This window comes from Sturnira hondurensis, unplaced genomic scaffold (assembly GCF_014824575.4).
Source record: "Sturnira hondurensis isolate 20B ecotype Veracruz unplaced genomic scaffold, ASM1482457v3 Scaffold0006413, whole genome shotgun sequence".
NCBI lineage: Eukaryota > Metazoa > Chordata > Mammalia > Chiroptera > Phyllostomidae > Sturnira > Sturnira hondurensis.
The window spans coordinates 39,750,628-39,773,970 of NW_028079044.1; positions in this window are offsets into that span (position 1 = coordinate 39,750,628).

Here is a 23,343-nt window from a genome sequence, read left to right on the forward strand (position 1 = left end):
TGTTTTTCTTTAATTCACTTTTATTCAATATATTTATTTAGAAACTGTATTTTACACATTTGATGTTTTGGTTATTTTGTGTAGTGCACATTAAAATACAAAGATGACTATCAAAACACTTCTATCTATTGGTAAACTCAAAACTAGATGCCTTTCAAGCCTGATATCCTTGTGGACATTGTGAAACCAAGTGAAAGGTCCTGATTTCTATTCCTGTGAACCCTTTGGTCATTAGTCATCACAAGTTCTTTCTTGAAGAAAAGAACAGTACTTAATTCGTGGAACTGAGTAGCACCATCCATACATGTGCTCACCACCCATACACATGCTCATGACTGTCTCACAGCCCACAGGATAAGTGGTGCCAACCAGGGCTACTGCAACCCGGGATGTATGGTAGCCCAACTCTTCCTAACCCTTGCTGCCTTGGTTTTGCACCCCTCCCCTCAAATAAAGCACCAGGACTTAATTCTTGATTCCTGCTCTATTTTCCAGACTTATATGCATACCTGGCCTGCAGAACTTATACTTCTGCCTCCATGATCACTGTCGACTAGTGCAGAGAAGAACACCTGATGTAAGATGGACCGGTTTCCTTCTTGCTGGAATTTGTGATTTCAAACTAAAGATAATGTGTAGGTTGCTAGGGCTGTTTGACACAGAACGAGAAACTGGGTGGCCACTGGGGAGTAGCAGTGAATAGTTTGTTCCAGGCTCTGAACAAAAAGAATGTTGATACAGTATATTCAATAAAGAATACACAATGATAAAATTAGAGGGAACAATACTGCCAACATGTCAAACAATACAGTCCACAGGAGTAAATGCTTGAAGACACTGATCTTTATTAACTGAGGCTGTAGACAGATATAGAAATCTTATAATACCTGTTGGTATCTTAAGTATACCTTAGATATGTTGTATAATGCATGTTACTTAAGGGAGACATAAAAGTCTTGCCAAATGACTGGTGCTTGAAACCAGCTTGATAAGACAGAAGTACCTTAAACTCAGGGCCAGTTTAAGATCTTAGCCTTCCTTGTTTTTGGAGATCCACATCATAGAATACATGTTAATAAGGCCAGTTGTACATTTATACACATATAACTGTCTTAAGATTTAATTATCGTTGAACAGTTAACAAAAGGACGCATTCTGTAGGTATAATAGCACTTCTTAATTCCCATTTTACAATATTCTTTTCCATTTTTGTTTCCTTTTTTGTGGGATTTGAAAATTTTATAGGCCTATGGTCATGTGCATTTGGTGCCTAGTGGAAGAAATGGATATTTGTATCTTAATCTTTTAAAAAAATTTAACCATTCTATAATTACATCTTTCTTAACAACTGTAAAACATAATTAACATGTATCATGGTATTTAATCTGCAACAATATTTGCTCTCAAGAAGCATCTGAAATCAGCCCATATTTTCCTAAGCATGAGGAGTTCTGTATTTAAAAAGCCTGTTGTGAATAACTTCTGCAACAGCAAAACTCTCTTGTTTTAAAGAACACTTTTTTAAAAAAAGTGCTGCTAAAACAAGCCACATTTCAAAATTAGCTGCTTTACACGAGCATCGGTATATCTTATTCAAACCCAGAACTTGCTCAGAAGCACAGCACACAATCAGCCTGCTTATGTAGTTTCTCTATTTTTGACGTAAAATAAATTAAACCCAAATGAACCACTTTCATGATAGGGAAATAAGGAAACGCCTACATACAGTTGCAAATAGTCTGTTTCCTGCTCAGAAAAAAAAAGGCAATTAAAAATAATGTCATTTGATTCTTTTCAACGACAGCTAACATATGATATCATATTACTTTGAGGGGCACAACATGCTGGTTAGACATTTGTATGACTTACGAGATGATCACCCCAATACAGCTAATACCCATCTGTCACCATGCATTGTTGTGTCAACATCATGGACCATATTCTCTGGGCGTACTTAACATCCCCATGGCTATTTCTGTAACTGGCAGTTTGCAGTGCCTCATCCCTTCACTTTTTCCACCCACCTTCCCAGCCTTCCTCCCACCTGGCAATCATCAGTTTGTCTGTATCTATGAGTTTGTTTCTGTTTTATTTGTTCATGTATTTTGTTGTTTTTGTAGATGCCACAAAATGTAAGTCAAATCATATGGTACTTGTTTTTCTCTGTCTGACTTATTTCACTTAGCATAAACTAATATTACCACTTGCAAACGCTTCTACTTTTCCTGAATTAGATTTCACCCAAAAGACTGGGCTCGCCATCTCCCAGAAAGATGTCTTCAGCCAATTCAGTACCATCACATAGGATGAATCTCACAGCATTTGTCAGGGCTCAGCTTCCACCTAGCCTTTGCGAGTTTCTGCCCTTCTCAGACCTACTATTACAGTTGCTTTCACTGTGTTCCTGCCTGCCTAGCATCTTCTATTATTCTTCAACTGCTTTCTGCCTGAACCGTCAGGAATGATAAGCTTCTTGAAGGAGCTGCTACCAGCTCTTGTCTGAGTTGGGAAATGAACCCCACTGAATGGGAGCGTGGGGGCCGTGAGTTTTCCTGTGTGCACTATCAGAGAGTTGTCTGGTGGTCTTACTGTTCTTTCCAGACTGCTAACCTATATTCCAGGAGTCTGAAACAGGACTTACTGATCTGCTTGAATTAGTTCCCTTTTGTCAATTCATTAGTTAATCAACTAACAAATATTGCTTGAATTTCAACTACATCCAAGGTACTGTTTTCTCAAAGAGCAAAAATGTCTGTATAATTCAGAAACAAAGAGATTGGATTGAATAAGTGCAAATTTAAAATCTAAAATTTTGGAACAGACATTAAAGCTATAATATTGTGTATTGGTGAATGTAAGATGAGATAAGGTGAGCCCTACACACTCATGTATTTGCATATCATTCGATCTTTATAAAAATTGAATATATTTATAATAAGCCTGACAACTTTTTCCTAGTAGCCAGCTTGGAGAATTTACTTGTCCCTCCACATACTCTAAGCCAATATTATTAAAGTTAAGAACAGTGTCTAGTAAATAGTATGTGCTAAATAGGCTTCTGACATACCTTTTGGCATAATGTTTGCAGTTGCAGAAACTTTAAAGAAATAATCAGAGATGACAGTAAAGATCTGGGTGTAAATATGAAAGATAAAATGCATCTTAAATGTCACACTATAGAAATGGTTAAATTATTAAGGCATATTCATATTAGAGAGTATTATACAGCCATGAAAAATTAGGTGTCGGAGGAATATGGAAATAGAGAAATTCTCAGATATTATGTTATATTTTAAAAGCAGTAGGTAAAGTTACCTGTATACACAATTATCCTAGTGCTCTTGGAAAGCACATATGAAAAGTTCTAGAAAGAAATGTCAAAATCTTAATGGTGATTATCTCAGAGTACCAAAATTAGAAACGATTTTTTGTTCTTTGTTTTCTTTTCTATATTTCCAAATTTCCCACAATTATTCTTATGTTAAAAAAAACATGTAGTTTTACAATGACACAGGGAAAGGAAAAGTGGTGATTAAAGAATTATATTCCCTAGTTCTTTCTGAGCTGCTGAATAAATATTAAATATCTTCAAAGAATAGCAACTTTTAGAGGAAGACATAGTTTTTAATGTCTAGGTAACTACAGAATGTTTTTTCAAAATATATATTTTATATTATGTATATGTTATAATTATATATACACTGTTTGTATATATACAGGGTGGTGACTCATGCCCTGGCCAGAAGGTGATATAAAAGCTGATGGGTTTTGGATAAACTCGGCAATAACTCAAGACAGTAGACCAGTAGGCACCAAAGCCAATTTTCAAGGCGGGAGGAACCCCAACAAACTACAGACTGATATTGGTAAAGTAGTTTGCAAACGTTAAATATGACTGCAAATCTGACAACTGGATGTACCGAAACCCACTCAATCACCCTCCAGCTGAGTGACAGTACCCCCTTGTAGGCCTGGGTGGAGGCTCATTTTTCTCCGCCACAAACTCCCTTCCCTGAATGGCTGAGTTATGAGCTCAAATCCCCATGTCTCTTAATGAAAATGTACCTTTAAATGCTTTCAAAATGTTTCTTCTCTCAATTCCTGGTTTGGAGGAAGACATATATCTTCATGGCAGGTGTTGAAGGAATATTTACTGCGTAAGCAATTCCTACCTGGATTTTTTTTTAAATAATAAGAAAGCAGGGAATGGAGAAAGTGCTCTGAATATTTGTGAACCTGCCCACTGAATCAAGGAATGTGAAAAGCACCTTGGTAGTGAACATGATAATTACTGATCATAATAGCTGAGGTGTATTTCTTTCTCATTTTTATGGTAGCTTTGGGCCTGTAATCCAGGGACCCTAGAGAAAGTTACAGAGAAAATTGTTAAGGTTAAGGACATATCCTTTACATAGGAGATAGGCACAAGATACATGCTCAACCACTTTGAGAAAGAAAGTGATCATTGTAATTCATTCTAAAGGAAGCATTCTTAATTTATAACCTTTAGAAGAAACGGTCTTTATCACACTGCAGAGTATTCTAAGTGCATGCCATGGCTGCCAATATTTTATGCATACGTTTTTTTCAGTGGAAGGCATTGGCCATAATTCAGCTTTAACAAACTCTGTTCTCAGCTGTAACTCAGAGCATGACATATATCTGTTGTTTGGCTATAAATCTAGGGTTGTTATTATACTTTTATGAATCTGATTCATGCAGAAAGCATTATTCCTGCAATTTTAATTAAGGAGTTAGGAATTTTCCCATTTGAATTCCTAGCGTTCTGTGCACTTTATTGCATCTTCCCCCAAGAGCCCCAAATGAGATATTTGGATTACAGGTCCTTAGAAGAATAAAATCCATAAGCTCTAAATCAGGGATAGGTAAATAGATTTGATCCAACTTTAGAACTGACTTTGACGGTGCAAGTTGCCGTGAGTCTCTTAGGATTGGATCAATCATTAATATCTCACTTTTTTAAAGCTGCAGTTCTTGGTATTTGTTGATACCAGGATACTAAGATGCACTCTTACTTGATTTCTTATTTCTGGGAAGCCCTCCTGTCCCTTAATGGGGTTCTACCAAAGCCAAGATTCTGGGACTCAAGACTAATAGGACAAAACCAGATATGAAGCACAGAGAAATCTATGTATGACCCATTTATTACCATAGGTGATGCTACTTTTAATGTAACAATGTTGTGAATATTAATTTGTGCATAGGTGCAGGTGATTTTACACCAGTCCGTAGGAAGTATCCGCTTCTAATTGCCATTGTATCTTTAGGTTGACTGCATATTTAGACAACTTACATTCCCACCTTAGTCCCAATTTCCTGTTCTAATGCTACAGATACACACAGCATAATACTACTACTAATAGGTCCTAAATACCAGTTCTGGTCTAACGGTTCTTACATAAGTTATTTGAATGTTAATAACTAACCAGTGAGGCCATGACTATGATTACGTTCATTTTACAGATGAGAAAAACTGAGGCAATGTGAGGTTGAGCAATTTGCCCAAGAATACAGAGTCAGAAAATGGAAGAGCTCCCTGTGAATTTGAACCCAGGCAGATAACGGCTCAAGAATCCCATTAGTTCTCAAGCATCCTGCTATGGTTCCCGAACTAATATAACTCTGTCAGCACACATTTGTTGAACATTGTAAACCAGTCCTGCCCTGTCCTATCAGGTCACCAGACAAGCAGTGCTCATAGGGAATACTTAGAAGGGAGTATATATCATGTTAATAACATTTACTGAGTGATTGCTCTGTGTCAGATGCCACAGTAACAGTTACATCCATGTCACCATGGAAAGGACTATTTTTATTTCAGTTTTACAGGAGAGGATACTGGAGGTAAGCAACCAAAGTCACACAGCAGAGATGAGATTTGAACCTAGACAGTCTGAATCCAGAGCTTTTGCTCTTAACCACTGTATCCTGCCAGGTGTGAACAGGCCTTCAAACAGCAGAGAGCAGAAAATTGCTCTAAGAGCTTCGTGAAGGTAGGAAGGGTAGAGAGCCCAGTGAGTCAATTACTTAGCTAATGAATCAATTCAGTATTTATTGGTTACTTGTATTGTCTCTAGCCATACTAAAATGCTTTTGGCTCTCTGAAATCACTATGCTCTCTTCCCCGTGCCCTGCCCCCCGCCCCAGGGCTTTGCACATTACGTACCAAGAGTATCCTCCATGCCTGCCTCCCCTGGTACCAACCAACTGACCCACTTTTTCACCTCCACCACCCCTGCCACCTCCACCACCGCCACTGTGTGGCTCCTTCCTATTTACCCTTTGGGTCTCAGCTTGAATCACAAAGCTCTGGCAAGCCCTTCTGCTACTCCAAAACTGAAGTGGGTCAAGTCACTTATAACCATACCCGTTATGGCACCTACCAACCACACTGTGACATGATTGCAGCTCTCCTCGTCTATCCATCCACTCCACACCCTGCTCTGTCGCACCTCCTCTCCAACCACCCCACTCATATCCCCGAGTTTCCTGAATGCTGGAACTGCATCTTCCTTCCTCCATTGAATTGAAAATTTCTACACAATGCCTACATAACAAATGCTTTTAAATATTTTTTGGATGAGTGACTGAGTTCTCCATGGCAGGCACGGTGCCCATAAAACACTTACAATGTGACTGCATTGATTTAACATTTATTTCTATGGTCTCATTGAATTCCCATAATAATCCTCTCAGATAAGTACTAGTATTTCCCTTTGATAGACAAAGCTACTGAAGCTGAAGGGCATTGCATAGCATCCTTAAGGTAACATAGTTAGTAAATGGAGAGTTGAAATTAGGAATCAGGTCTGTCTGACCCTAATCCTGTGCTTCAAATGAATGAGTAGATGCAATACAGGTTCTAAAAGACATAATGCAGTTCTAACGAGGCACACAGATGAGGCAAAGGAGTTAGAAGCCATCTGGGCTTGTGGTTACTGGGGAGGACAACAGGATTTTCAGTGGGGTGTGAAGCATAGGCTTGATCTTGAAAGGTAAGTCTAGGTTGGTTTGGGTAAAAATGAAGATTAGCAAGTGCAGACATGATGGGCTGTGAGACCCTAGTCTCCTCCTTTAGGAAGGGGTGAGGATTCTTCTGTACCAGAAAAGCGCAGGGTACAGGGAGGAAAGGCAGCCAGGGGCACTTGGACTGAAGGGTAGGGAGTAGAGCCCACCTAGTACAAGGAGCTGGCAGGATGGGCGCAGTGACAAAGGATGGCAACCTCAATTCTAAGAGGTCAAGGTTGAGTTTCTAGGGAAAGAGCCGCATTATCAAACCTTGGAGGGGATGCATGTTAAGTGAGTGTGAAGCCAGGTAGGAAAGCAGTTGGCAGGTAGAGGGCAATAATTTCCTCTCCACACTGCATGAGAAACAGGTTCTGAAGCTTTGCCCTGTTAGCAACTCTTCAAATCACATGCTGCAGACAGTTGAGAGAGCAGAAGAGTAATCACACTGTACTTTAGACAGGTCTCCTCCTGCTCATTCTCTCCCAGCAATGCCTGCTGTTTGAGCTACTGTTCTCAGTGTATTTGTCATTCTTATTTATGTGCTAGATACTGCACTAGATGCATTCTTTTATTTATTTTGTTTATTCCGCTCATGATGAAGAGTGCTATTATCTCTAATTTCCAAATAAGAGAATGGAAGATCAGAGAGACTGAGTGACTAGTCCAATCCCACAGCTAATAAGTCATTGATCCTTGTGCCCTGGCTGCTGTGGGTCAGTTGGTTGGAACATTGTCCAGTAGACCCAAAGGTCCTGGGTTTGATTCCTGGTCGGGGCACATACCCAGGTTGTGGATCCAATACCTGGTAGGGGTGCTTATGGGAAGGCAACTGATTGATGTTTTTCTCACATCGGTGTTCTTGCCTCCTCTCTTTCTCCTTTTCCCTTCCTCTCACTCTAAGAACAATAATAAAACATGTTCTCCAGTGAGGATTAAAAAAACAAAGAAAAAAAAAGAATTGACCCCTGTGTATCTGACATCAAAATCTACGATCTTAACCAATATCATGGAGATTAAAATACTAACTAACAAATACTCAAGGACTCCTCTGAGCCAAGAACTTCTTGTGGATAATGCATAACCAATGGTGCAAGATTTTACTGTTTAATCTTTAGTCTATTTTTCTCCTTCTCCTCCTCCTTTTTCTTCTTTTTTAATTCTAAGAGTTTATTTGCCCAGAAATCAGTAAGAATCAGATAGCACCAAACTGCGGGTGGTTAGGAGTATTTCACTTTTAGGAGCTCAGGGAACAACTTTATAGACAAAAGGAAGAAATAAGGAAATTATTGACTGGCTATAGTGAGACTACTTGGCTGCTTGTGATTGGTTGTCCTCAGAGTTTTGATTTCCAAACCTTGAGACATTTATTGGTTTTGACTTTGTGTTGCTTACATAATCCACCACAGCATTAGAGAGAGACACCTCATTTGAATAGCCTCCTTTAATTAATTTAACAGTATTCTCCCTTTGCCATCCTCTCATATGAGAGGTCTGAATGAACTACGAATTTGGTATTAGTACGACTCTCCATTACCACGAGAGTTAAACTGATCTTGCCTCATGGTGAAACTCATAGGTTATGATGTCAGATCCATGGAAGATGGTGTTTTTGGTGTTCATCTTGTTCATCTTGTTTCTGTTTCTCCAAGCTCCCCGAGACCTTTGGATACCCTGGTAATGGCTGTGAACCTAGCACACCAGTGGCATTGTAATGATGACTATTAGGAAGATAACATTGTACCAAGAGACTCAGCCAGGACCCCCCTAAAACAAATTCATTGGTATCAAATAAATTAAATGCTGGGTCTGAAGGGGCATTAGCCCATTTTAGCCAAGTGTCTTGTTGGTTAATTTCCTGTATTTGCCACAGTACAAGATGCATAGCAGGAGGTATTTGCTACGGCACAGGTTCCTCCTTGTTCTGCTAATGAGTCATGTAAAGTAATTCTATTACCTAAAACCACCTGAGCAAGAAACTCCTGGGCCTTTTGTTGTGCAGTCATGGCCACAGCAGGAGGTTCAATGATAGGTGCCAGAGTTAAGGATCAGTGTCTTCCCATGTGTGAACAGAGTGGAAAAGCAAGCAGAAAAAAGGCAAAAGGAGTAAAGGTTTTGTTTTGGAGATACAGATCTTGATCCGTGACCTTAGGAGACCTGTCCCCTTCAAGATCCCTATAGCCTTGGGGGAGGAACCCCCCCAAGTCAATTTGAATTCTCTTCCCTCCCTTGGTTCCCTGAGGTTCGAAGAGTTTGGAGAAACATTTTCAACTGGGGGATGTAGACCCAGTCTTCAATTTCCTAGAGCTTGGCTGCTGTCTAGGACCCTACCTAGACCTGGTCGGGTCCCTTCCAAAGAGGTTCAAGGGCAGTCTTTGTTCTCCCTCTCTAGACCAGGCACCACAGACAGAGCTGGGTCAGCTGAGTGGAGAAAATTCTTATCTTTTGCCAGCTTCTATGAGTTTGCCTAGGGTGTCATCTGTAGGGTCTGGAATGAGTGGGAGGGGGGATGTCCCCCCATGTCCTAGTCTTCTGAAACTGAAGACTCACACTGTATCCAGTCGTTTCTACGTTGGAAACAGTCCATCCCCAGATCCCACCTGGTTTCTAAGTTGGAACCAGTTGATTCCATCTGGTTTCTGGACAAAGTCCAGAAACAGAAATGCTCAAATAAAGTCTAAAAGCACATGACGCAAAAGCTGTGGAGACAGGATCCAGGGCCCAGGGGACCTGCCCACCATTTCAAATGGCCGCAAGAAAGCAGCGAACTCAAGGTGCTTAACAGGTACCTACCCTGGGTTTCTTGTCATTCCTTGGGGTCTCTGGGGGTCTCCTTCCGTCCCCTGTTCTGATACCAGAACTGTTGAAAGGTCAACTGAGGCATGTTAAAAATATTTAGGATTTATTTGAGCCAAAATTGATTTGAGTCGGCCAGCATCACACCAGTCCATTGCTTCTGAAAGTGTAAAAGATTCGTCTAAACTTCACTTGCCGTGTTCTCTGCGGCAGTTTCTTCCTTCTGTTCTCCACTGCCTCGCCTTCCAATTCCCCATTTAGAAGGTATGGGATATTTTGATGATTCTCCCAGTTGTTAGCGATTCTTTTTGAAACTTGTATTTCTCGCAGTTAAGAGTCTATGAGAACAACTTCACGAAAGAGCTTTAAAAACAAATGTATGGCGCCAGGTGCTCTCAGTCTCCCTTTAATGAGAAATGGACAGGTTATTATGCTATTACACTGTACAGCCTCTTCCTGGAAGCCATCGTCAGCTGCTCAGGATAATGTATCTCTACACAGCATCAGGCTTCTTGTTCCACAGATGCTGGGTTTTAGAGTTTTATGAACAGCAAATGGCTTCCTTAGGAGAACATTGTAATCACACAGTCTGGATTTTCCAGCAGTCTTGGTAGAAGGGGGATAACATGCCCATGGGGCAGTGCCAATTTGAGAAGGATGATTAACTCCAGATTTTTCCATCCTTGGGACGCTGGAAGTGCTTGGATCGAGGGCTGATGTGTTCCAGATGATGGGCAAAGATGTGCAAACATGTGGGCCTCCTTTATGAGGAAGCCTGGGAACAAAAGCGTACACTTCATTCATTTAATCAACTAACCAATCAATATCGAGTGAGTGCCTGTCCGTCATCAGGCACCATGAAAGGTGCTGAGAAAACAAAATCTCTATCCTCAAGGTGTTTGCATCCTCTGGAAGAAGACAGGCAATCAACCAACTGATTAATCAATCAATAGATTATCTTCTATCAGAAAAAATAAAGCATAATAAGGGAGTAAGGTATGCTATGGGTAAGACATGGTACTTTACCTAGAATGAGCAGGAACAGGCCTCTCTAAGTATACATTCAGCAGAGACCTTTAGGAAGTGATGGAGTTAGATTTTCAGATATTAGGAGAAGAGTGTGTCAGGCAATCATGGCAACGTTGGTGGAATAAGAGTGTCATTAAGGTGTGGCAGCATGGATACCCTCAAGGCCAGAAGCATGGGTAAGAGGAGAGTGATAGGTGTCATCCGGAAGATACAGGTGAGAGTCAGAAGAAGGATGGGGTGCAGACCCTCAAGCCCCGTCTAAGCCTTGGCAAAGCATTTAGATGTTCTTTGTTGTGGATCGAGGAGAGCGTTTGAGCAGAGGAGTGACATCTGACATCCCTTTCTAAAGGTTCTCCTCTGCAGTCCCGTGCAGAATACATGGAAAAGGCAAGTGGGAGCTGGGGAGCCATCGGTAGGAAGCTGTGTCCATCCAGACAAGAGATGCTGCTGCTTGGACCAGGATTGTCCTGGTAGAGATGGAAAGAGGAGATCAAATTCTGGATATTTAGAAGGAAGATTTGACAGAATTTTCTAAAGGGTTGAAGATGGAAGAGAGGAATCAAGAGTTTTTACCTGCATACCTGGAATAATGGAAACACCTGGAAGGAGGTATTTTGCAGTGAGAGAGAAAAGATCTCAGGGTATACAGGCTGAGTATATAGGAGTATTACTGCTGTTTTGGACATGTTCAGTGTGAGATGCTTGGTGGACATCCCTGTGGGATTGTAGAGGAGGCATTCAGCCAGCAAGTCTGCAGGTCGGGGAAAAGGTGTGGGCTAAAGGCTTGAATCTAGGGCCTCGGGCTTGTGGCTAATACACGAGACTAGATGCAGTCATCTAGGCAAGCATGTCAGGAAAACAAGTTCTTGATCAGTCCCTTTGAAAGGTTCAGTTATATTATCAACTTGGTATAATATCTCATCTCATTCCTTCAGCTGAGTTATCCAACACTGATTCCCAGAAGTTTCAAATAATCTTGAAAGTACGAAGGGTGAATTCCTTTGTAAAGCCTTCTGTGATGCCCTTAACTTTCAGCCAGTGTTTAAACCAAGGCAACTGTGATTTTAAAACAGAGTATAAAGGTGGTTGGTACACAACAGAGTATAAAGGTGGTTGGTACACAACAAATATGGATTTTTTCGTAAATTTTATTGCATGGTATTAGCAGGGAACAGCAAAATAATTCATATTTCCCCCCTGAATGTGTACCATGTAGTCATTGCCTTAATTTTGACTACAATGCTATACTGGGTAAAATGCTTGATTTTGCCAAAATTTAATCTTGCTGCTTTTTCTACCTCTGTAATTGGCATAGCTGTTGAGATTGTAACTCTAAATAATTATCAACAATGATTTAATTTAAACTAAAACTAAAATGTTATGAAATATAAACTTTTCCCTAGTATACAATTATATTGTGAAAGATACTAAGATAGTGCTTGCTTACAGATGTGAAATATGTCTAGGATGCTGATTTTATTAATTTGAATGAGTTTGCAACTGGTGAAATACATAGGCTGCTTCCACAATGAGAAATTAAAAGACAAGTTATAGTTTAACTAAACATTTTTTATAATACCCATTTAATTGAGGTCAAAGGAAGTATTTGACGAAGAATTATCTAAGTATCTTTTTAACTTTATTCTATGAATGTATATGAGTAGTAAAAACAAACTTCTAATATTTTATTAAAATGTATTTATTAACTGTACCCTTTTAAAGAAGACAAATGTATTATCATAGGCAAAACTAAGAAAATAAAAATAACCCATGACTATACAATCTAGGGATAATAACTACAAGCATATAGGTATAAAATAATTTATAGATTTCAATGTGAAATATCAAATTCTTGTACAGATTTCTAAAAAACATGATCATGTACAGAAAACTATGACTATACTTGTGCAGATTTTCAATAGAGAATGATCTAATTACAAAAATATGTGTGGTTTCTCAGTGGCTACGCCTTGGTTAAAAGTTTCATTTTAATTTGGTTTTTATTTCTGATATCTCAAATGATGTTTAAATTAAATTCCTTGATTTTTGATCATTCCCAATTAACTCTAACTTAGTCTCAGGAAAATCCCAGGATCTCAGAGTAGAAACAGACTTTAAAAGTAACCAGTTGACTCTGGAATCTGAGGCTATACCTCTTCTTTAATATTTCTGCTTGTGTTTATCAAGCCTGGGCTTAATTGCTTGCATTAATAAAAGATTCTCTTCCTTCTGGGGACTTTTTTGTCTTGAAATAATTTTGCGGGCTTGAAAAGTTTCCCTGGTGTTGCTTTATAATCTGTCTTGGTCTGCACAGTCTCTAGCTCTCAACAGCACCCAAGTCGAATCCCTGTGGTACAAGACAGCAACCCAACCATAAGACTAAACCCAGCCAGAAACTCCTTCTACCCTCTTAGCTTCTTTCTCTGTGTTTCCTCTTTTTAGCGTAAGTGCCTCGAATTCCCTTAGGCCCTCTTTATGTTTCAGTTTCAAAACACCTAAAACACTGTGTTGGAAACAGCAGGTAACTTTAGTACATTATTATAGAAACTACCAGCTTCATGAAGCAGTATATTTTGAATTACATACAAATTTTCATGAAAGCTCATTATAATATTTATTTATTTTTCCTAGATAGATAAAACTCAGTGCATTGCTGTGTTGAAATTGGGCAATGGAATTTGCAATATTTATCTTTCAGTGATATTTTATTGGGATATTAAAGCTCATACTTAATTCAATAAATTGGATTTTTTAAAGGCCCATTTAGATTCACTTGGAATATTTATGGACCACCAGCCGTGGACTCTGGGATAATCCTGAAATTCTTAATTCCTTAACTATCCCAGGATATCACTAATGCAATATATAATTTCACAAATTATCTAGTGCTGAGTTCTGGCTCTTTGATAACACTGCATTTAAAAGCAGAAAGCTCCAAATCTACCTAATTATACAACATGACCATTTCTATTTGTAATTCCTTAATCAAAACAGTCATTAGCAAAGCCAAGGAAAAAATTGGATTATGAAGGAAATAAAAACCGGTGACTCTAAAATAAGATGGCTGGGGTTAGAAAGTCAGGTTTGAACTTGAGCTCTATTTTATTATTCCGATAAATGCCACCGCACCCTTGACAGACACCTCTTCCGTTTGAAGGATAAAGCACTTGGTATTTTTGTTTTCTTTGATGCAGATTTTGCATGAAACCCATGGGTAACAAGGGGTTAGACTGTTACAAAATTTTATGACCTATAGGACATATTGATTCACCCCAAACCAGGACAGTACTTTTGGGGGTGTCGCCTGTGGATTCAATCAAAGCTCCTCTATTTTTAGGTCCCAAGGTTTGAATGGTTGTGTGGCGGGAGTCCCTGGAGGTCAGGTATTATCATAACCATTCAACGGGAAGCAGCGTTTTACAGGCAAATACAGATTCCACACAATTCATTGAGAAGAAGCAAGCCACTACGTGGGAGAATCATAAGTAAACTTAATGAAGTTTTCTACCAAGGCAAAGATTGGTAAAGGAGCCTGTGTCAGCTCCCACCTCTAACATAGTCTTACTGTGTGGCCCAGAGGCTGGTTAGAGTCACCAGGCCTATACCTGCCTAATACAAAAGGCATCTCTGGTATTTAGATCTCTAGATTGTACATATTAGGTGTATATATGTTAATTTAAAATTTCTGCCCTTAAATATTACATGTCACAGTTAGTATTCTGCACTCTCTGTCTAGGTATCTGCTTTTCAATATTTGCTGTTAGAACTTTATTAATAAATATGAAGCTTCCCACCCTCCTCCACCGGCCCCCCAACCTCACCATGGGCAGTTTTATCTGGAACACTGTGTTCAAACTAAGGGAAAAAAAAATGGCCATTCATTTACTGGTGGAAGATGGGGATGTAGCATGTGTCCTGCAGCTGTAGCGATGAGAGCTATAATGGAGACAAGTGTCATCTTACAGAGAGTGCACTTCATCTCGAGTTTAACAGGGCAGGGGAATGGTTCATAGTCTCACGGAGCCACAGAGTTTCCCTGTGAGGACGAGCCAGCACAGCAGGACACCAGGGAGCCATGTTTGTGGGAGACTTGAGGGCAGCGACTCTCAGTTGTCCATTGTAACTCCCTTGGGTGTTTACAGAATACTGATGGCTGGGTTCTAGCCCCAGGAATTTTGACCGAATTAACCTGGGGCGAGGTTTGGGCACTGGGAGTTCTGAAAGTTCCCCAGGTGATTCCATGGTGCAGACACAGTTGTGACCCGTTGCTGTAAAACCATTTCTGAGTGAGAATAGAGACCTCTTCTAATCTGATTCTGTGATTTTAAAATCTCATCTGGTTCTGTGACTTTTGAAACTATGCTCCCTAGGAAAACCTCTACAGCTGAAAAATAATCTATGAAAAGAGATTCTGTGGTCAGATAAACTTGGGAAATGTGACATAGTCTTTTCACCCCCTAGGAGAACTTCAATTCACCCTGACGTGTTAAAGGCAATGGTACAGAAGCTCATCTTATCTGGTGTTCCCCAGAATTTTTAACCAGGATCCTCATTTTTTACAATAGTTGTTATGATCCCATAAAAACTTTAGCATTCTGCATTCTGTACATTGGTTATGCTGCTTTGTGGTTTATTGCTTTGTTTCTGAAATTTGTATTTAAAGAGGGAAATTCTCAGCTGCCTATTTATGTATGTTGCACCACAAAGCAGACTAAGCTCTTATTGGTCACACGATTTTACAATGGTAATTACCATATCTGTGTAGTTGTTGAATAAAGTACATGTTGGAGACACCTTTCCTTTGGGCCCTACCCTTTGGACCAGGCATTTATGAGCACAAACGGCCTGGTATTAAGGCCATTTATTTTTAGTGTCCTACCCAACAACCAGGAGGAAAGGGCTTCTGGTTTTGGTTATCATCTTACCAGTAACTTAAATCTCCCTCAAACGAACCCTCTCTGCAGTTGAAGTCATGAATTCCTTGTCTTAAAATGTTTTCTCTTGCCTTAAAATGTCATGAAATCTTGAAACCACTATGGAATGTGTTTTTTTAGCAGGGAACAGTGCTGGAACATTAAGGACGTGGAAAGAGTGGAGAATGGAGTGCTCAGGGGTGTGGAGAGGTAACCAAGGAAGGGAGTCTTGCTCACAAATGAGACTCACATTGAGGGGATGGTAATCAGCCTTTGGGCTGGAGAAGGCAGCTTGCGTGCCCTTTATCATTTCTCCTTGGGTTGACCTGAAGATGTGACCAGAATACCCACCACAAAGCAAAGCTACTCATGCTGTCTTTTTGTTCACATCCCAGGTGTCGTCTTACTTGTTTTTTGGGTTGCGTGCCAACTTGGCCTTCTCCTTGGCTCATTTTCTTTCCTTGGCTTTTGTAACTGTGCATGAGTTTTGCTTATATGGCTTTCACCGCTCCTTCCAGTCACAGGTTGGTGAAGGCGCCCTTGAACTTCACTCCCGCAACGGCCTGTGCCCACTGACCGCTACTGGGGTGCTGGCTCCAGGTAATGACAAAGGTTTCTTTAATTTTCTCTTAACCATATTTTCTTTGCATGAAATACATAACTGAATGATGTAACTTTATGCACACTGCACTATCTTTAAAAGTAGGAAGTGTGTGTTCATTCATGTCTTGCCAGATCATGGCAGACACTTAACAGGGTGCCAACAAATGTTTGTTCAACTAATTAATTGACTGACCCCTTACACACTCACAGCTCCAACAGGGAAATAGAGTCCAGGACAGCAAAAAACACCACGCAAAGGAGTACTGACTTGGGTTTCTAAAGCACACATGCCTCTGTCACTAAAAACATCATTCTTTTCCACAGTGAGACATATGAATATTTATTGTAGAAGATTTTAAAAATAAACAACATAAAAACAGCTTACAAACCCACAACCAAAAATAATCATTATAAATAATTCTGAGTATTTTCTTTCAGATCTTCCCCTATGCATAGGTAGGGTGCTGTCTATCTATCTACCTAAGTTATACTTATAAGAGAATTTGAAAAATGCTGAAAAAATGATTTTGTGGCCTCTTTCATTCAGTGTTATATCCTTTTATATGGCAAATATTGTGAGGGCTTAATATTGTGTATCAGGCACTATTTTTAGGGATACATTAGTAAATAGTATCTTGAATGTTTTCCTGAAAATCCTATTTTATTTTAAAGATTTTATTTATTTATTTTTAGAGAAAGGAAGGGAGAGAGGAAGAGAGGGAGAGAAACATCAATGTGTGTTTGCCTCTCGAGTGCCCCCTACTGGGAGCCTGACCTGCAACCCAGGCATGAGCCCTGACTGGGAGTCACACCAGTGACCCTTTGGTTCACAGGCCAGTTCTCAATTGACTGGCTACATCAGCCAGGGCTTAAAACCTGATTTTTCAAATGACTTATTAGTATTTCCTATTTTAGGTTAACTCTAATCTATTTAACAGATTTCTGACTGTTGTTGTTACCATTTCACAGTATTATGATAATCTTGCAACAAGTTCCCTTATTTATAAATCTTTGTGTTCTCTGATCACTCTAGTAGTTATCAAATTATAAAGCATGAACTTTATTTTTCAATATTTTTTATTGAATCTCTATTGTATTTTTCCATTACCATTTAGTCCCATATACCTCCCCCTGCTCAGCAGTCCCCACACTGGTACCCATGTCCATGAGTCGTTTTTCCTTTGTGCTCAGTCCCTCCAGCTCCAACCTCCTTCCCCAGCTGTCCTCCTGCTCTCTATCCATGAAAAGGTTGTCTACAGGTGTCTCTGTGAAAGGCTGCAATAATTTATAAACCCTTCAGAGTGTGAGAACACCCATTCCATTAACTTGTACTTCCATTTTGAAGTATATTTTTCCACCTATATATTACCTCCTGTTTTTATTCTAGTATGTCTAATGTTCACATTCTTGTACAAATATGTGATCTCCATGCTTCCATTAATTTTTGTTGGTTTTTACTAAATGTTATCATTCGCAACATGTAGACTTCAAAGAAAACCCCTAAACACCTTCTTTAAAGGATTTTCTTTTGAGCGTCTAAGTTGTGTTTTCACCTACTGGCAAAGGTCCTGGGATTTTCAAGCTCATTTCTTGCTGGTTGTTTTCCTTGGTTAAGACATTCAGTTCAGGTGCTCACACTTAGTGGGGTGTATTAAGCAAGGCAGACATTCGGTGAAAGTCATGTGTCCTTCGAAGAGTAAAAACATATTCCAAGAGGCTCCCTCTGGGTGTGAAACCTTCTGAGATTCAGTGTAATAATCTGTTGGGAGAATCCTGTCCCATCAGTCTCTTCATGAAAAAAAGTCCAGTTTAACCCAGATCCACGTATCTGACCATACGGCCCATTATAGAATGCTGTCTATTTTTACACATGTTAACGGGAACGATCCAGGTACTGTCACAAACTTTTTAAACCCTATCACTAATAAAATGCTCACATTTTTTAAAGTAAACGGTCAGCTTGTTGAAAGAAAGACACATCCAAGGACCAGAATTGCCATTCATCAAACATTTCCAGGTGTGAATATAATGTAATCTAAATGGATGCTATTTAGTAAAAGGAAAGTAAAAGAAAACCCATATTGCTCATCTTCCAAGGGTCGCCTGTTGAAGATTGGATAAGAAATTAAAGGGTGTTCAGCTGGTCTCAAGGGCAAAGCAGCTTTGCCTTTGGTACAAAGGCTGTTGCTAGTGGATGACTCCATGTTTGGAGGGATTCTACGTCTAGTTTGACAGCTTCGTAAACTTTGTTTGCCTCTTTGCTTCCCATGAACACACACCCCTGGCTTCTTCTTTTCTCTAGTTTCTATCATGTAATCCAAAAGTCACAGAGCAGATCTGCATAGAGTAAATTGAGCTTTATCAACCCTGGCACTGTTAAATGGGTAGCTGTTTGTTGAGAAGCACTGTCCTGGGCGTTAAAGAGTGTTTACCAGCGTCCATGGCTCCCCTGTGACTCGATGCCGGTAGCATGCCTCTCTCCCAGTGTGACAATTCAAAATGCTTCCAGGTATTGCCAAGTGTCCTGTGAGAGGCAAACATGCCCTCGACTGAGGCAGTGGAGTAAATGCAGAGTAAATGTAGCCCAGTCTTGGCCTTAAAGATCCTCTGGTTCACCTCTGGCCAGGCCACACCCCACCGCCCACCCAGCAGGCATAGAGGTCTTTCCTAAAAATGGGATCTTGTCACTTTTCTATTTAAATATTTCGATGGCTCCTCATGGCACTGCAATAAAATCTGAAGTCCTTGTAGCACCCTTTAAATTAGCCTACTCCATGATTTCGACCCAGCCCTTTCTCTAACATCATAGGCTCCCCCACTTCCTTCCCTCCTTCTGCGTTTATCCTGGTCAAAGTTACCACCCCAGAGGGGCCTCCCGTGCTCACCTATAAACACAGTCCCTCTCTCCTTCCAGTTACTCTGTTTTATCATCTGGTTTGTTTTCTTTATAAGCACTTGCTGCAACCTGAGATTGATCAGAACCTTTTTTTTTAAAACTAATTCATCGTTTTCCCCAATGCACCATAGAATGTTGTAACCTCTTGGGTCCAAAGGGCATTTCTACAAATGTAGTACTTTGTAGGTGCTCAAAAATATATACTATGAATGAAGGAATAAATAAATGGGTATAAATAGGCAGAAGTAGTGACTCGGTGTGTGTATTTTCTCTCTTTCCATAGTCAAAGTTAACCATTCAGTAATATCTCACACAGTCAAACTGGTACTGGTACAGAGAACGATGTGAGCATTCTTGTGCATCTGCACCCACACAGTGTGACCTCGGGGTGCAGAGGAGAAGTGTGCTATTATGTATTGGCAGAATCAGTGGGCAGATGTATACAGTATTTTGCAAACAGATCACCGAGACTTTTTCCACCTATATACATCAACACTTATGATTTAAATATTCAGCAGAGTGGGATACTGAAAAGAGTAAGATTCATTTCCCTCCATCAAGGGGCTCACAAAGAATAATCTTACTAGTGCTTCAGTGTGAAATGAAGCATCAGGGACCAACAGGCCACTCTAGAGAAACTCTGGAATAGGCAGGAGCTGGAGCAATTATGCTGGAAATCAGGAAGCTCACTGGAGTTCTAACTCTGATGTATTTTGGTAGAGAAACACTTCACTTGGTTACTGAAAGGAGCCTGCTTTTCTATCTCCCCACCTCCTCCAGTGAGGAGGAGCCATTGGCAATCGGCTGTGCTCTGGGACCCCAGGAGCTGGAGGGTTTGGAAAGCCTTTGGGTTTCTCACTTCTTTTGCTTTCCATCTTCACCTAGTATGTGCAACTCCTAGACTTTCCTACTTCCAATAAACCTCTGAGCCGGTAGGAAAAACAATTTCTTTGGGAAACTTCCAAACATTTGTAGATTGCCATCGATTGCTTTTCCACTGCAATCACTGAGCAAATCTGTACCATCTAACGGTAACATAATACTGGCGTTCTGCCCTCCGTGATGAGTCCAATATAAACACTGGGCCCAAGCATTTCATTTCATCTCATTTTTGGAGTACGGTACTATTTTAGGGGGGGCACTGGTATTTTCCGGTATTTCCCGAATTCCAAAACTATGACTAGGGTATGGAGATGTGGTTGAGCAATGGGAAACCTGTGAGAGTATTTTTTTTTTAATGATTTGGGGAGAGAGTTCATGGCTTAGTAAATCCAGCTCATTAGTTATTCAGTTGAGTAGGTGTTCAATGTGCTTTAACTGATCACGTTCTTCATGGGACAGCAAGCAGGACAATGAAGATTCTTTTCATTGCAGTACGACATAAGAACTCAAAAGGCAAATATCTCAGATTAATTTCATATATGAGAGGCAATTCATGCTGTTCTTGATTTGGGGCAGAAGCTACGTCCACTTACCCCAGTTATATTTTCCATGGGGTTTCAGATATGTCAGAATCATGCAGATATTGTTAATTTGGAAGGACAGACATAGGGAGGGACCTCCGAAGGAGCTGATGAGAGCTTTCTACTGCTCATCTGAAAATGAGTGGGCAATCGTCTTGAGAATAAGACTCTTCCCTCCCCTCTGATTCTGCTTAAAATGTGAACTCTCCAAAGGAGAATGGGAGAGGGATTTGGCTCATGACTCCTTGGTTCCCTCTCCCCTAACCCCATTCTTTTTTCAACTTCTGTGCTCCTAGTGATGTGCCAAGGTGGCTTTTGTAGTCTTTGCTTTTGTTATTTTTGTTACTTGAATTTGGGCAGGGGTTCCTTAATCTGTCTTTATGATACCATGCCTCCCCTACAGGCGAAAAAGTCACACACTCTCTGCAAGGCAATAAAAAATAAAAATTAAAAAACTTCTCCTCTTCTCCAAGGATTAAAGATATCTACTTTCGAGTTTGTTTCTGCCCCTGTGGACACAAATGTCAAAATCCATATTGCTGGTGGAATTTGAAATGGTATAGGCACAGTTCAGGGAGCATAGCTATTTACCCATTAATCACCCCGGGCCACTCGTCAAAATATTTTCTCTGCAAAGATGCCTTTTTCATTTTGTACCAATTAATATTGGATGGAACTCGAGTCACAGTTAATCTGTGGCAGGGCTTTTACTTGCTGTCAGGCATGCAGACATGAAAAATGCTCAATGCAATGTTTTAATTAATAAAAATATGCTGAGAAGTGTATTTTTTTCTGAAGTAGATTTTTATTACACTTCATTACATTTCCAAATTTAATGGACACATATATTATGTCCTGTCACCATGGGAACTGCATCAAGACGGGCTTTTTATAGGCTGCTGGGTGCAGTTATAAAACTCGCACAAAGACAAAATTGTTTTTTGTAAGTTTAAAAGAAGCTGTGTTCATTTACAGTATGTATAATCTACGGCAGAGCTGGAGGCAGTAGAGAAGGTCTTTATTTGATTTAGAGACTAACACTCCTTTTTATGAAGCTCTTGAGTTTTAATTATTTCAGGTCCGTGTTCAAGAAGTTATAACTTGGCTTGTTATAGACATAAATTTAAACACACATAAATTTTGTATAACACGAACGATATGAAATTATTTTTTATACCTGTTTAAAGCACACCATTTTTGAAAACAAAACTCTCAAAATATGTAAAAATGCACCCTTGTATCTAGGTTCAATAACCAGCAACAGGATCAGTACTAATTTTATCTATTCCCCTGCCATTATTGCCGTTGCATGTGTGCAGAGCTTTGAAGTAAATCCTAGACATTGTATTATTTTACCATCAAACACTTTACAGTACAGGTCTTAGAGAAGGGGGGTGGCAAGGAAAAGAACCACATATTTAATAAGCATCATCAAACAACATGACCGAATGAAGACTACACACATAAGTCACATTAACAAATACAAAAGGGTTGTTTTCTCTACTAGACAGAGGGGAAAAAAGAATTTCCAAATAGCCCAAAAAGGCAAAACTCTCTTCTCTGCTGTTTAAAAGGGACATACCTAAAACTAAATGATTTCAAAAAGGTAAAAATAAAAGGATGGGCAAATACAATAAGAAAACAGGGGTCTTGATCTAGACAAGAGGGAATGAAGGCCAAAAATATGAAAATAAATAAAGAAGGATACTGTTTACTACTGAAGGCTGAACATTGTAAGATTCAAAAGTTATGATTATTGTGTATTTGCCCAATAACACAGCAATGACTTTCAAAAAGCAGAAACTACCAGAGATGAGGAATGGACACACGAACATAGGAGATTTTAATACACTTGTTTCAATCATGAGAAAACCAGAGAACAAAACACCACTAAGGACAGAAAAACTGCAACTATATTACCAATAATGTATAGCTAATAACTGTGTATGGCAATTTGAGCCCTGATCCTAGATGTTATTTCTTCTTTTCACGTTAAAGTCCTTGAAACTGGAATTAATAAAAGCTGACCGGGAGGGGCAAAGTCACATAGATTGAACCCTGGCTGGCTTAACATCCTGTTGGACTTGGAAAGTTAGAAAATGTGTTCATTTTTTTCTACTCAAAATTATTTATGCCTTTTCCCTGTTCCATTCACATGGCCTGTGCCATCTCATACAGGAATTTATTCTGGCCACTTGCGACTTTCCACATTAAAAGTAAGCATTGGTGCTGAGTTTTACACCAGACAGAGCTTGACATTTTTTTTCCTCAACGGTTTCCAACTTTCACCTGCAAGCAGCTACCCAGTGTGGCCTCATATTAGCTTTCTGCCTTTTTTAAAATGCCAAGGGAGCAGTCTGAAATTTTACCAACAGGGAAATTGCTTTTCCATCGCTTGCTACCCATGCCTGAGAAGTGCTCGCTGCTTAGTTAAACAGACAGGTAAATGCAGGCCTTTTTAAGCAAAAGGAAGGATTAAGCTATTTCTTAGGGTTACTACTTCCTGTTCAAAGTCTCTCCCTCCCCACCAGGGAGATGACATTTAGGATGAGGCTTCCGTAGCCAAATTTTCCTAGGAATGTAATATTTTGTTTACATGCTACATTTGTTAAAATCC